Source organism: Centropristis striata, chromosome 20 (assembly GCF_030273125.1).
Source record: "Centropristis striata isolate RG_2023a ecotype Rhode Island chromosome 20, C.striata_1.0, whole genome shotgun sequence".
Taxonomy (NCBI): domain Eukaryota; kingdom Metazoa; phylum Chordata; class Actinopteri; order Perciformes; family Serranidae; genus Centropristis; species Centropristis striata.
Window position 1 is genome coordinate 15,391,721 of NC_081536.1, and position 14,570 is coordinate 15,406,290.

A 14,570-nucleotide genomic window follows, 5' to 3' on the forward strand; every position below is an offset into this window, starting at 1 on the left:
TTTGCTTGGACCACACTCATCTTCAAACCATCATCTTGATCTCAACTACACACCTGCAAAATTTGTGACTGCATCTTACATGGTTGTGATGATATTGTTGTATAATATAATATAATATAATATAATATAATATAATATAATATAATATAATATAATATAATATAATATAATATAATATAATATAATATAATATATCAAATTGGTCTTCCTCAATGCCTATCTGCCCTGAAAAATCTAATAAACAGTTACAGTTTGATAGATGATGGTGGCAAGTTCATAGAGACACTAAAAACTGTTGGATGCTGCTGTTTTGCACATTGTGTTATAATTCTTTTTATTATGTTTTTTATTTATTATTATTTTTATTCTATACCAAAAACATTTTTGTGTTTTTTTGTCCAGATGCCAGTCGTTGGCATTAACAAAGCACATACTTGATTGTATTTAATTTCTATTTTTTCAGTACTTTACTTGTTTTGTTAGGTATGTGTGTTTAAATAAAAAAAAATGTCAATAGCTGCCCTTTTTTAATTTCTATGCTTAGGTTTTTATAGGCATTTTCTATCTGCTTTGTGTAGCAGAGTGGTTCTTCAAGCAAGTTAAAGAGTTACAAGGGATTTTACAACTGTAAATGCAATTGGCTACAGCAATTTATTGATTTTTTTTAATTATAAAAGGTTTAAGAGGTAAAATAAAGAGCCATTTGGGAGCTGAAAGAGCCGGCTCTTCTTGGTGAGCTGATCCAAATGATCCGGATCACTAAAAAGAGACCAAATTCACATCACAATACAACACGACTGTGATCAACAAAACATTACCAATTTTGTCCACAGGGGCTGCCAAGATCAAGACAACATTAAAGCTCATTGTAGCTGCTTTAATAGCAAGACAATTACATTGAAGTCACTGTATCTTAATAACCATTACGGTGCTAATTCTGAATCATATTAGGTTGCATGACAATTAGCTAGCTTAGTTACCTGTTAACCATAGTTAACACCCAACAGTATATGCTGCACATTGATCCTTTTTGCTTTGTTTACAAATCATGACACCTGTTCCTTGTTGATATATTATGTGTTTGACCACACAGCAGCAGTAATTTAAAAAATGTTTGTGTGGACAGATGCACCTGCAGTTTTGCTAAAAGCTCTGTTAGAAGTCTCATGTTGCTTTGAAGTACATCAAAGCGTTCATGCCAGAACTTCTTAAAAGCTCAAACGGGCTGCAAACTGCCACTTAGAGAAACACCTCAGCAGCTTTGCTTTTAATTGTGATAAAGCTACCTCACGGTAAAATGACTGTGTAGTGCATCATTACATTGGTCAGTTCTGCAAGTGTTAATGCATTATTTGATTGTACTATCCCTTGTAATCTTGTTTATCTTGTCTATCTGTCTCACGCACGCATCCTGATTAAACATGGCCTGACATATTGTCGCAGTTAAGACTCTTTCCAGAGGATGATTCGAGTCCCTTAGATTGGTTTTAAATCATCAGTATCTTGTCTTTATTTTCCATGGCACTCATCCAGATATAGTGGTGAATGTAACATCTCAATCAAATGTTCTCCAGTAGATTATCAGACTTAAATATGTTTCATTTTGAGTAATTTAGTTAAGGAATTATTTCTCAGAGCTGCCAGTTAAATTATCTGCCCTCTCAGGAAGTCTCTTACTGCTGCATGCATTGATTGGTGGGGCCACCATAACAGGTCATTTTCATTAGTTTATTTCTGTCTGACCCGAGGCATTCTTTAGAGAAACAGGCTTACGAGTTTAGGAAATAGGGCTGTCACACATTACGATCAATCTCCTGTCCTCATCTGAGCCCAGATCAATATAAAGCTGTCTCAAATGGGGACATCTACCAGAAAATGTCACTCGGCTAAAAACATACCTGGGGCATATCTGAGGGGTCCGTCTGAGCAGGGAGAAGAAAAAGAGAAGAGAGGACTGAAATGTTTCCTGAAGCGTAACTGGAGGTAATTGCAGTTCAGAAAAATAACATCCGTCTCAATATGTGGTGATATTGGAATGAAATTGGTGTCATTACACCGTATGTACAGAGAAACTGGGTGCTGAATTCAGTGGTTATTACGAACAATTGTGCCAAAGCTCGGCATCTTTTGCAATTGCATGTGTGTGGGGGCCTATGCAAATCCTCAAAATACACAGATCGCAGCAAGTTACTCCTGTCTAAAGTCACTCCTGTGTCATACAGCTGTAGTTTTAGGGTGTTACCATGGTGACAGGCAGGGATACTGTGACAGACGAGATTGATGTGTGTGCATGTGTGTGTGCATGTTTGTGTGTGTGTGTGTGTGTGTGTGTGTGTGTGTGTGTGTGTGTATGTGTGTGTGTGTTTCCTGTGTGTAAGCCTAAAGGAGCAGCTGCCAAACACAGGCCACAGTGAAGCGCTTTTTCTTTATTTTTTTTCCATCCGGTGTCACACCCAGACCTCTGCGCCCTGCAGCACAGCACCCTGTAAAGCTAAGAAATCAACAGCTTCAGGTCTGGTTAGCATCTGAGCATGACATTTTAGACTGGGGAACATGACTCTTTTATTTTAACACCCTGAAAACTCACATCTAGCATACATGGTCGGTGAGCAACAGCTAACAAGTAACAGGATAACCTATTTAAAATATATAATATAAGTAACTGTATTCAGTTAAAGTTTACGTTGGTGGTTTTCTGAACACAGTTACTATCTTTAATAAACCAAAACCAAAACATATTTATATCAGGGACCATGTACAAGAATACACAAATTTCAAAGAGAAATGCTGCTTTGTACCAGATTTAGCTACAGGTCAATTTCTATTGGTAGTCCCTAGGCAGGTGAAAGGAAACAATAAAACAGAGACCTAAAAGAAATTACTTCAAGGGATTACTTCCACCAAGGAGGTAATGTCTTGTTGTTGTTGTTTTTTTGCAGGATTACAGAAAATCTACTGGCATGAAAAAGGAAGAAGGGTGCAGCATTGGCCAAGGAAAAACTCTTTTGTAGTCATTTTTGGTTAATCTGAATCATTGGGCAGATAAACAAATACTTTTTTCTTTTGGTAGCATTGCAAAATATGGCGTAGCCTTGGTCGTGCTTTCAGAGTGCCCTTCTAGTTTGTTGCATTTGCTCTAAAATTCATATGAGGCAGGCAATTCTCCTAAACAGTTTTTTAAAAAACTGCCACACAACAGTGGCAAAGGAGAAAGGATACAATCAGGAATGTGTTTTGAAAAATGAGCACAGAAAGATGATTTTTCCAAAAGTAATATCAGAATACATTATGATAAAGGGAATTACAGAGCATATACAGAGTTCAGACTGAGCAAGGACTGCCTTCACATGGCTTACGTTGTCATTTCCATCAAAAAAGATGCTTACTTTTTAACACCCTGGCTGTTCACATGCACGTGTGGCCAGACCGGCTACCACAAGCTCAGACTACATTACAAAGCAAATATTTGTTAACTGATGTATATATTCTAATGTTGTGCACAGCAGTTTTAATTTGAGTAATCTCATAGAATAAGTTACAGATTACAGGTCAGTTCTGTATTTAGTCATCTAGAGTGGAATATGTTGTAAAAGTTGTCCTCCCAACAAGGCTGGCCCGTCTGCATGATGCTATGAAGCAAATCGGAGTCTGACAGCTTTTTAATCACAACATTTGAATTACTTCTTGATTCCAACAACTGTAGCTGATTCCTTTTCAAAGATGAAGCAATTATAAGAAGGAGAGAAGCAGCAAAAGATAATTTTGTGTGTGAGAGAAGTCCCTGGATAAACAAAACACTCCAGAGCAGTGTACTGGAAGAATAACCAAGTCCTGTCTGGCTCTGAAAAACCTCAGACAGAGCAGAATACTTGTGGGGATGAAAAAAAAAGATTGAGGTTAGAAGAACATTTAAAGCGCAAACATAATGGGATGATTCAGGGTGGATGTTTTCATAAAGCATCTCATTTCTTTCTCAACCATTAGGGACTTTGTCCCTCTGAGAGGAAGTATTCACTCAGGACACTGACAGATAGAAAACTTAATTTACTATCCTCTCTAGAGTGATGGAAGACTTGATGTCATGCATGACCAGAAGAAAAAAAGCATGCATGCGTGTGTCTGTTGTGACTGACTTAATCAGCAGTGCCTTCGAGCCGCTTGAATGATCGGGTTTGTCGACGCAGATTTTCTTCAAGGGTGTCAGAAAATGCCAGCTCACTGCTTGTTTGATCTAAATCAATCAATCAGTCAGCATGAATCAATCACTTCGAAAGCCTGAGGATCGGCTGCTTCCTTCTCACTTGATTAATATCCTTCACATTTGAAAATGTATTTGTCAGTCCAGTTTTGTGTCAAGAATGGTTGACAGTGACGACACAAGTAGTTTATCAAGACGAAAATGCAGCTTCAATGATATTCTTTTCGTTTAACTATTTATCTATGTTTCTCTCTTGTTCCCTTTCTCTCCGTCTGTGTTATATCTCTGACTCATATAATTGCACAAGCTAGTGTAATTCCATCCATTTTCTCTGTCACACAAGCACACAAAGAAACCATTGATTTCATTTCTTGTGTGTTCAACCCTCCAAACAACTCAGGACGCCATTGTATCTGCTGCTGGAGGGTTACTGCTGTATTCTGGTAGAGGGAGAAAATTAGTTTTTGAGAAGGCATTTGAACCTGTGTTTTGGGAAAAAAACAACAACATACTCCTCCAATGAAGAGTGTTAAAGTGTGTGTGTGTGTGTGTGTGTGTGTGTGTGTGAAAGGGTTGCCTCAGTGGGGTAGAAGAAAAGAAAATCTCTCTAAAAGATGTAAAGTAGGTCATTCCAGAGTGTAAGTTTGTAAGTGAGGTATTGATGATTTTCACGTTATTCTATTTTTCCTCCTCATTGCTACAATTTTCTCCATTTCCATTACCTGAATAAACCCCTCTTTTCACCTTCCATATCCAAGGAAATCAACTTCCTTTCATTTTCTTTCCCTCCTCTGTTTTGTTGGTTTTGCCTGTCACTGTGGTTACCAATAACATTTAGGGAAAGGCTACTGTGTGCGTGTGTGAGTGAGTGTCTGACAATGGATGTGGGTGTTCTGGGGCTTAACAGTGTGTAAGAGGACCTTCAATCATGATCCAAGGGATGCTTTGTGTGAAGAAGGTAACCATCTCTAATTGGCTAATGAAGTTGCTGCAGGTTAAAAGGTCATAAAGCTGAAAGAAAAAGGACAGGAAATAAATTATGCCATGAGGAAATTAGGCGCAGCACCATTATCCTGTAATTTTGAACAAATGCAAATCAAGACTCCTCATTCTGAGACTAGTTTGACATATTTGGTGCAGATATATGAGATGATAAATACATAATTAAAGACCCAGTCAGGGGCTAGCTATAATAACAAAATGACAGTGTATGTCATCGCTGGGTGGAAAGAAATAATCAAATCATCAGTGGATTAAAGGTTCATCTTTTCACTCAGACTCCTGCAACGTGTTTGCATGAAGCAAACATTTTGCTGGCCACCATGATGCTAGTGAAAGGGTAGTAATAACGGTAAGCTACAGAATGAAAGTAATCCCCCATAAGGGAATGAAATCTGTTATGTCATCTTATTAGGTTTAGATTTCTCAGACAATGTTGTGAAGCTGTGTACTGAACTTGACTTATATTTATCAGGTGGCCAGAGACAAAACTGGAAATAAATGCTAATGTGTGGTGTGGTAGTGCAGTGTTCAGCCTAACAGCAAGAAGGTTCTGGGTTCAAACCAGCCAGCTGTTTGCATGGTCCAGAGATTCCTGTGTGGGTTTCCTCCTGCAGGCCAAAGAAATGCAAGTTAGGTTAATTGGCAACTCTAATTGACCAGCATAAATGTCAGTGTGAATGGTTGTATGTTTGTATGGGTCAGCCTTGTGATAGACTGATGTGTGTAAAGGCTCACAACAACTAAAAGCGATATGAGGTGTCACTAGTCGTGTGTATGAGGAAAGATTGATGGAAACAGCAAAATTCGATAAAAACCTTCGAAAATGCGCATAAAAGATTTTATGCTTGGCAGGTTTTATCTTTTTGAATATAGTAGTAGTAGTAATAGTTTAGCTTTAAATGGGAGATGGAAGCGCCTTTTCTGAATCAGTTCTGACGTATCGAACATTTAACTGACCAGCTGATCATTAGCAACCGCTTTTTTTGTTTTTTTCTCTCTCTCGCAAAATCTCCCCTTCTAAGGTTTACTGGCAGATTGGCCTGCAGCAATACATCACACTGCCATCTTCTGATAAAAGTACGTTTACACAGCTTTGTTTATTCGCTCCAAACCAGTTGATTGAAACATCACTAATTTGCAATTTCTTTAATAAGACATTTAAAAAGATTTCACTTGCAACATGGCTGTTTAAAACTTTTTGTCCTCAGAAGCCAAAAAGCACTACTGCTTTCAGAACTTTTAATCATAGTGTACTGTATATAATGCATTTAGGCCACATCCACACTCATACGTTTGCTATGTTTATGACCAGCGTTAACACACCTCTGACACCTCAAATCCCAATAACTGAGACTTTCAAAATGTTGCTGACCCCATTTAAGTTAGAAAACTCTGGGATTGCATTTGAATCTAGATAGGCGAAATAAAAGAGACTTTTGTCAGTGATGACGCATACATGACGTGTCCTTTCCTTCAATCTGCTATCATGTGACCCTTTTCCAGCAAAGGCAAACAACTATATTTTCCTCTGCCTTGACTGATGTTCAGCTCATTTGTTGCTCTCATTGTCAATTCAACCTTGTTGGTCCAAGCAGCAAAAAACGATGGGGTCTCGCATGCCCCATGTACGTGACTAATGGTCATGTGATGTGCTTTATCAGGTGTGTTACTATGGCAAGAAAATATTTTTGAAATGATGTCAAAATGTTTGTGTGGATGGAGATCATTACCGTGGATGCAGCCTGACAGAAGCAGCATTAGAGAACACTAACAGTTGTCTATACCTGCTGGGTTACACTAAAAACTGTAGATTGCCTTTTTTTGGATGTTAAACCAATAAAATCCTACTGTTACAGAATGAGAGGCATTAAAGAAATCTCTGCCCTGAGACATGTCTGGGTCTCGCAAAGCTTTCCTTTATAATAATATCCAGTGACCTTGTGAAACAAACTGAAATCAATGAGGCCGTCTGAGGGTTGTCAACAAAAGATATCCTTTATTCAATCATCCTTCAGTTGCACGATTTTGACTTGGAGGTCACAGATAGCTCACAGTCTGGCTATTCACTTCCCTGCAAGATAAATAATGCATGTGTTTAGGTAACACGTGGCCGGAGGTCTCGGAGAATGCTGTCTGCTGTGTTTGATACTTACATGTCATGACTACACGTTGTCTACACCTCACAAAATAAACACTTCAAATCTCAGTACAGGCATGCTTTCCAGCGTGTTTACATTATATCAGCGTGACACAAATGAAAATGTTTCACTTCTTTCCTTTTTTCTTCAGTATACATACATGAGAAAATCTATTTTGCTTCTCTCAGCAGAGACAGAATGCTTTCGTCCGCTTGTAATATAACAGTATGCAAATGACTCTTAGTCATACCGACTGTTTTATTAGTATGTAACCAAAAGCTGAGGTCCATTTTGTCCAGAGGAGTCTCCCTGCATCAGGCTGACAGATTATGTGGGGAGAAGAAAAATAACCGACTTTCAATCCCTTTTTTCCCAGCTTCTTGAGCGGCGGAAAGGTTGCATCAGACATCTTCTACGTCCTGTCTTCTTCTTTTTTTCTTCTGAGGGGTTTTTGCACAAGCCTAGGAGCTATGAATAGACTGAGTGTTTGTCATGACAACCAATTACCCATTACAAAAGCAGTGAGGCTAAGTTAGGCAATTAAGTGGTGAAATAAAATTGTGTGTTGCAGGATTTTCTCAGTGTGTTTCCGCTCACATGTGGGTGAACACACAGCAAAATGATCCTGCAGGGAGATTTATAAAGGAACGTCTGCTGTGTTATGCTTAATTTCTATGCGTTTCCTGTTGCTTTCAAAGCAAACTGTCAATTGCTGACATGATTTTAATACTTTTTGGTAATATATTTTTTTATTTTAGAAGTAGCAATCATGCAACAATGTTGTTTAATTAAGTAATAAGAATTGTTATTTTAAGAAGTCAATAAATTGTAATAGTGAATAGGCCTTAAATGGCTCATTACTTTTAGATTATAGTTTGTAACACACCATTGTCAAATTTCAATAAATAATTCCGAATGAACAGTGATTGAATAACAATAAACAGAACATTTGTTCTTCCAAGTTGTATAACTCTTCTGGCAGCAGGAGTAGTGACTTTTGATCGCCTAATTAATATTTTGTTGGGTTTTTTTAAGCTCATATTTTGAATGTTGACTCGTGGTGTACTGTGTCAGCTGTATTAGGCTGTGGTTTGTCTATTAGGCTTCATCCTGTTTCTTTCAAGTTCCATATCTCACTCTTGCAGCCACCCAATGCTTGTTGACAGTAAAAAAGAAAAAAAAACAGAATAGAACTTCTCATGAAAAAAAAACGGTCAAGTTAGCTTAATGTCCAATCACTGCAAACAGAGCACATGCACACGCATACATTAGAAGTATCTCTGCATGTAGTTGGGGATTATCTGAATCACCATGTGTACATTAATGTTAGAATGACAAATGAGTGTGTCAGAATAAAATGACATCCTGCTTTGTAGAAACCACGTAGCCGTTACAGGTAGCTGTCTTAGACTGCATGTTGTTGCTTTACAGAGCCTGTGGGCAGTTTATAGAAGAACCAGGTTTGTTAAGCCTAATGGTCCTTGTATTGATTGGCTGGGGTATCCTCGCAAATCGCAGGGGTAGAATGAACAATGAGATTCTCATTGAGGATCTCGAAATGCATTTCAGCTTGTAGTTTTATTGACCCTCGTGGAGCGGCCAGCGAGGGGTTTATTTACACACTTAGCTCCCAGCCTGTTTTTACAATGGCACTATGTATCTGTGGAGAAGGTGTTGAAGGAAGTCTTGCACACCATCCACTGCACAGTTGACTGGTTATTATGAAGAGCCTTTAATCATATCTACGATAAAGTGGCTATGGTTAGTAAAGTTGGGAAGTGAAAACAATGAGAGAATATGCAAATGAATTACCTTCACGCGATTAAATAAATGAGGCTACGCTGAATAAATGAATCAGCCCAGGACAGAACTGCTAATTAGCTGCACTGACTTCACAGTCGGTAGGTAGGATGGCGGGCTTATCGTTTAGCTGCTGTCAACTCGGTGCAGCCACTGAGCCATAAGGACACTGTGACCATCAATAATCCCAGGCTGGATCAAATGATGCAGGTTCTCACATCTGTGTTAAGAGTCTGATGAAAAGATGTCAAACTCTATGTTTTCATCAGAGTCCCTGCTGCAGATTAAGTGTGCACTGTTCACATACAAAGGATATAATCAGAAAGAGCCTTCTCAGCCGAACCTCATGGAAAAACATGCTCATCCGCATACATCGTGTACATATACGATAGATTGTTGTTTTTTACACAGCATTACTCTGCAACCACCATAACCTTTGTTCTCTGTAACTGATGCTTAAATGCCAAGCGGTTGTGTTAATGATTTTGTGTCTAGATTCCTGGAAATGTTTACTCCACATCACCCTGTTCCTCAGAGAATTTAATTCATCCCTTCCTGGTAATTTGTTTGGTTTATCAACTAATAACTCCATTCCTAAATAGCTAAAGCAAGTAATATGTCGCTAATTGTTTGTGGCATAGACATGTTTACCCTGTACCCTGTGTGGCCTATGAAAAATATCCATTGTTTGCTTTCTTAATGGACTATGCTCTTTGGCAGTTACTATATAGGGCAGTACTGGAAAGAGGCTTGGAAACCTCCAAGATACCATTACCATTAGCCCTAATGTCCTTTTAAAATGGAAAGAGCATCAGAGCCCACACACAGAGACTGCTGTGCATGCTGTTGATGCTGTTTGCGTAATACAGCCTTATTGTCATCATATCCTGCCAAGGTCGCTTGGCCTGTCCCCTTCCTGTAGTGACAGACACATTAGCCTCTTGGCAAAACAGCCACTTTTCTGAAGCTGATGTGCTGACATTGAGCATTTTATTCTCTAACAGAGCAGAAACAAAAACCAAAAATGACTTGAAAGGAAAATAATGTATCAAAATCTGAAGGAAACCAATGTTATTGTGAGCCAGGCAACAAGTCATCCAAACCATACAACCATATATTTTGTTTGTTCCAAATACAAATGTGACAGTTGCCATTTAGACATGCTTTAAATTAAACAGTCACAGTTCAAAACTGCATTTTTTAATGTTAGGGAAAAATTTTACATGTTTTGGTGTTTTCAAAAGTAAAATTAATAGACGAATCTACCGGAAATTAGGTTGTTATGATGGTGACATGATGCACAGAATTTAAGTTATGCAATTTCAAATAACAACATTGCCTTTCATTTCTCATGGCACACAAAAAGAGGCCCCCTGGGTTTGTTCACCCGGTACATCACCCCTCACACCAATCCTAAGTAGACCTTATTGTTCTTTATACTCTATATCCTCACTGCCTCTTTTGCTTTTACACTCTATGAAGTAATAAATATCTCACTTCCTCCTTGCTGTCCTTCATAATTACTACTAACCAAGTGCTGCTTACTACAAAAAATGTTTAAAAAACATTTAAGTTGCTGTTGACTGTAGTAATTATGACGGGATTGACGAGAGCGAAGCTGGAACACAAGCGACGAGGTAGATTCAACAAACGCAGGACCCACAAGACCACTGATTATGTCCCATTTGTCCCCAACAACATGCAACTGTTTCACAACATTGAATAGAACTGTCATATTTTGTACGATATCATACAAACTGTTATCCACAAGTTTTTACATATCAAATGAACCCATTCATGAGAATAATTTGTCTCCCACTGAGTAAATGTAGCTTAGTTTTGAATGAGAACATGCAAATCAGCAGGGTTTGCGACAGTAACATTAGTTGAATGGTGATTATTTCCTGTTGTGCCTCAAAGGTCAAACTGTCTCATCAGACTAAAAAGGCATGCAATGTTAAACACTGCATCATCAAACGTCACAGCCCAACTGAAGCTGATAATTGCTCAGACATCAGACTGGAGGTGGCTGACTTCGCTGATGACTTAATGAGCGTATGAAAGGAAATGGGAAAGTTGGCAGCTCTGTGAATAGCTGAGGACTAGGTCCAGCTCAGGAGGCTTGATTAGAAAAATTAACTTTGAGGTAATGTTTTCCACACTGGCCAATCAAAATCATCAGCAGCAAATGTGTCTGAGGTGTTTGACTCTGGCATGTTGGGGGGCACTCAGCATTATACACTGGTAATGTCAATTAAACTGCTGCAGTCATGACATCAACATCATTTCTGGATACATGCTGGGCATGAGTGCTTGCCTAAGAGATGAGAATTGCTCATTCACAAACTTGCTGTAAACTCTAAAGCACCCGCTGATATCATTTAGCTGATTATTGTTGTGCTTTTGACGAATCATCCCATTATGTGACACAGAGCAGTAGCTCTTGGTAAATGGGCTCTGCTAAAAATACAACCAAACAATGCTAGAACTCTTATACCTAAAACTCCAGATCAAAACACATTCTCCTGGTGCTTTTGAAACAAGTCTGTGCACCAAACTGCAATAATCAGATTGTCACTGCATCAATTGGCAGTTTGGTGCACAGACTTGTTTCAAAAGCACCAGGAAACCGAAAACCTTTAAAACTAAGAGAAAGGCATTAAATGATAGGATCAGGTTCAGATGTCCCAGTAATTGAAGTGACATGGATTCACTAAAAGTTTTCATAATTAGGATGCAAGTAGTTGGTATATACATATTAAATGTCTATTTTATTTTTAAGTGTAAGTGAGTTTGCTAATTAATTTAATCGAAATCTATTTTTTTGTCTTGATGAACATGATTCATCTCTGACGTTAATTTGCAAGTCTTTTTATTCCCTCCTAGGTGGTGCATTCATTAGGCATCACAGAATACTCACTTTGGAATAAGTAATACACAGAGGGAAATAATTATTGTGATTATGCATAATCTTTGCCTGCACAGTTGTTTTTCTTTTCCAATTAAACTAAATTTATATTCCGAATATGCTTTGAATAACAAAGCAGGTGGTACCATCGCTCTTAGTGAACCCTGTGCTGTTTGCAGGAAAGCTGTGTGCACTGCTACAAGCTATAGTGGTGGATTGTTTTCCCACAGACCATTTATAATAAAGGACATTTTTCTCCGTACTGATGCTAAGTCTTGGCACAAACCCAGTGAGTTTGTTTCATTTGTACAGGGATTTATAGAAGGAGCCGGGTGGAAAGAAGAAATGACTGTTCTTCCGGAAAGGAAAACAATTGCATAGTTTATCTTCTCCGGTTGGTGAATAAAACATGGAGCTGGTGAAACAACAATATGAAGGCTTGTACATTTGTTCACTGCTTTTCAGAGTATACATTTTAATAAACAGATTGTCTTATATAAAGTTTTTAGTATCAAGACAAGTTGAGACTGATTTCACATAGTGGCACTAACTCTATTCTCTTGTATCGCATGGTGTTCTGTATCAGCGGCTACCACAGGCTGCTGCCATGTACCTACTGTGACACAGCTAAAGATATACAGTCATGGAAAAAATGATTGGACCACCCTTGTTTTCTGGATTGCCTGGTACAACTAAAGGTACATTTGTTTGGACAAATATATTGATAACAACAAAAATAGCTCATTAGAGTTTAATTTACGTGCTGATATCTAGCCATTTTCCATGGTTTTCTTGATAATGATATTGTTTATTATCAAGAAAACCATGGAAAATGGCTAGATATCAGCTCTTAAATTAAACTCTTATGAGTTATTTTTGTTGTTATCATTATATTTGTCCAAACAAATGTACCTTTAGTTATACCAGGCAATCCAGTGGACAACAAATTTAAGAAAACAGTGGTCTAATAATTTTTTCCATGACTGCAGCTAATAGAGCAAGCTTTCGCTTAGAATTCAGGTAAGTTATGTCTCTAACTCAACATCGTTTTTTCGTCCCAGACTGGATAACCAAACTTTCAAATTAATATTGCTCCAATACCATTTCTCTTCATCAATCTGTCTGTTCTCTGCTGGTGAATAATTAACAGTAAACCAGCTGCTGAACCATTTTTTTAAAATGTTTTTTTAGGCGTCAAGTTGAACCAATATAAATATGCACTGCAGAGAGCTATGCACATTCATGACAATGGCAGCCATGCTCCCTCTACTTGACCTTGTGTTTACATGCAAAACAATGGAGGTGGTGATGGCAATTTTTCCCCCCCTGAAAGCACCTTAACAATGGATTACTTGTTGAGCTGCAGCTGCATGTTGAGCTGCATGAGGTGGGCGTTGCTCATTATGTCACCCCAACCTACCTGTTTATTAATAAACGACACGATAGACTCTAATATCTCTACCTTTTACAATACTTAAATGGTTATTATGCTCAAGGTTAGGTGAAGCAGAAGGAAGGCAGAAATATCAATATTGTCCATATTTACTTCCACCCTGCTGAGAGAAAAATCAAAACATCACAGCAGTACACCTCTTAAGTGAAAGCTACGGGACTTGGTAACCTGAATTTCCTGTTTCCAACAGGACAGTATTTCCTAAGACTGCCCAGTCGTGCTGGGGGGGATGTAAACAGTTCTTACATGGCAACATGACCATTTTAGGAGATAAAGGGGAGAGGAAATGTTAAATGATAGTCTGATTTGGAGAAGGAGAGAGAAAGGGCAGATTGACATAAGAGTTGAGGGCGAGTGTGGAAGGAGGAGAGTGATGAGTTCAATTTAATCTTCTGCGCTGAGTTACGTGGTCCATGACAAATCGAGCCGATGTTTCCACCTGAGTTGGCCTTGCTGTCTGCTACGCCTCACAGCACATCAGGCCCAACATAACCTCATGATGTCCCCCTGCTCCCTGCTACCTGCTTCTCCAGCTGGCCTGGTGGACGTAATAGATCTGTACAGAGTGTTATAGCCCAATCTGCTTGTAGAACAGCTGCAATTAAACTCCACAGCAGCATAATGGAAAGATTACTCTCCAATATCACAATTAGGAGACTTTACATCTCCTGGGCAAACATATTAAATGAGCATCAATTTATGCAAAGAGCTTGGTATTTATTACTTCCTGGTGTCCACAACTAAAGCATACGGCTGATCAAAGAATAATTTCACTGCAGTAAAGGGAAAAAAAGTCAAAAGTGAAGTCAAGCCTGAAATGCTTTAATTCTGCATTTATGTTAAAGGCCAGCAGGGGGCGACTACACTGGTTGTAGAAGAAGTCCGATTGTGTGAAAGTCAATGAGAAAATAACCATTTTCCTCATGAGTTTATGGCTTTAATCGCTAGTTTCAAGTGTTCTTGAAGTGTTCAATGCAGCATTGTGTTCATTTTGTAAATCATGGTCCCATTTTGAGTAAAATACACAGACCCCTTTACAGTGTGTTTTCCATTAATGAAATGAAATTGTAA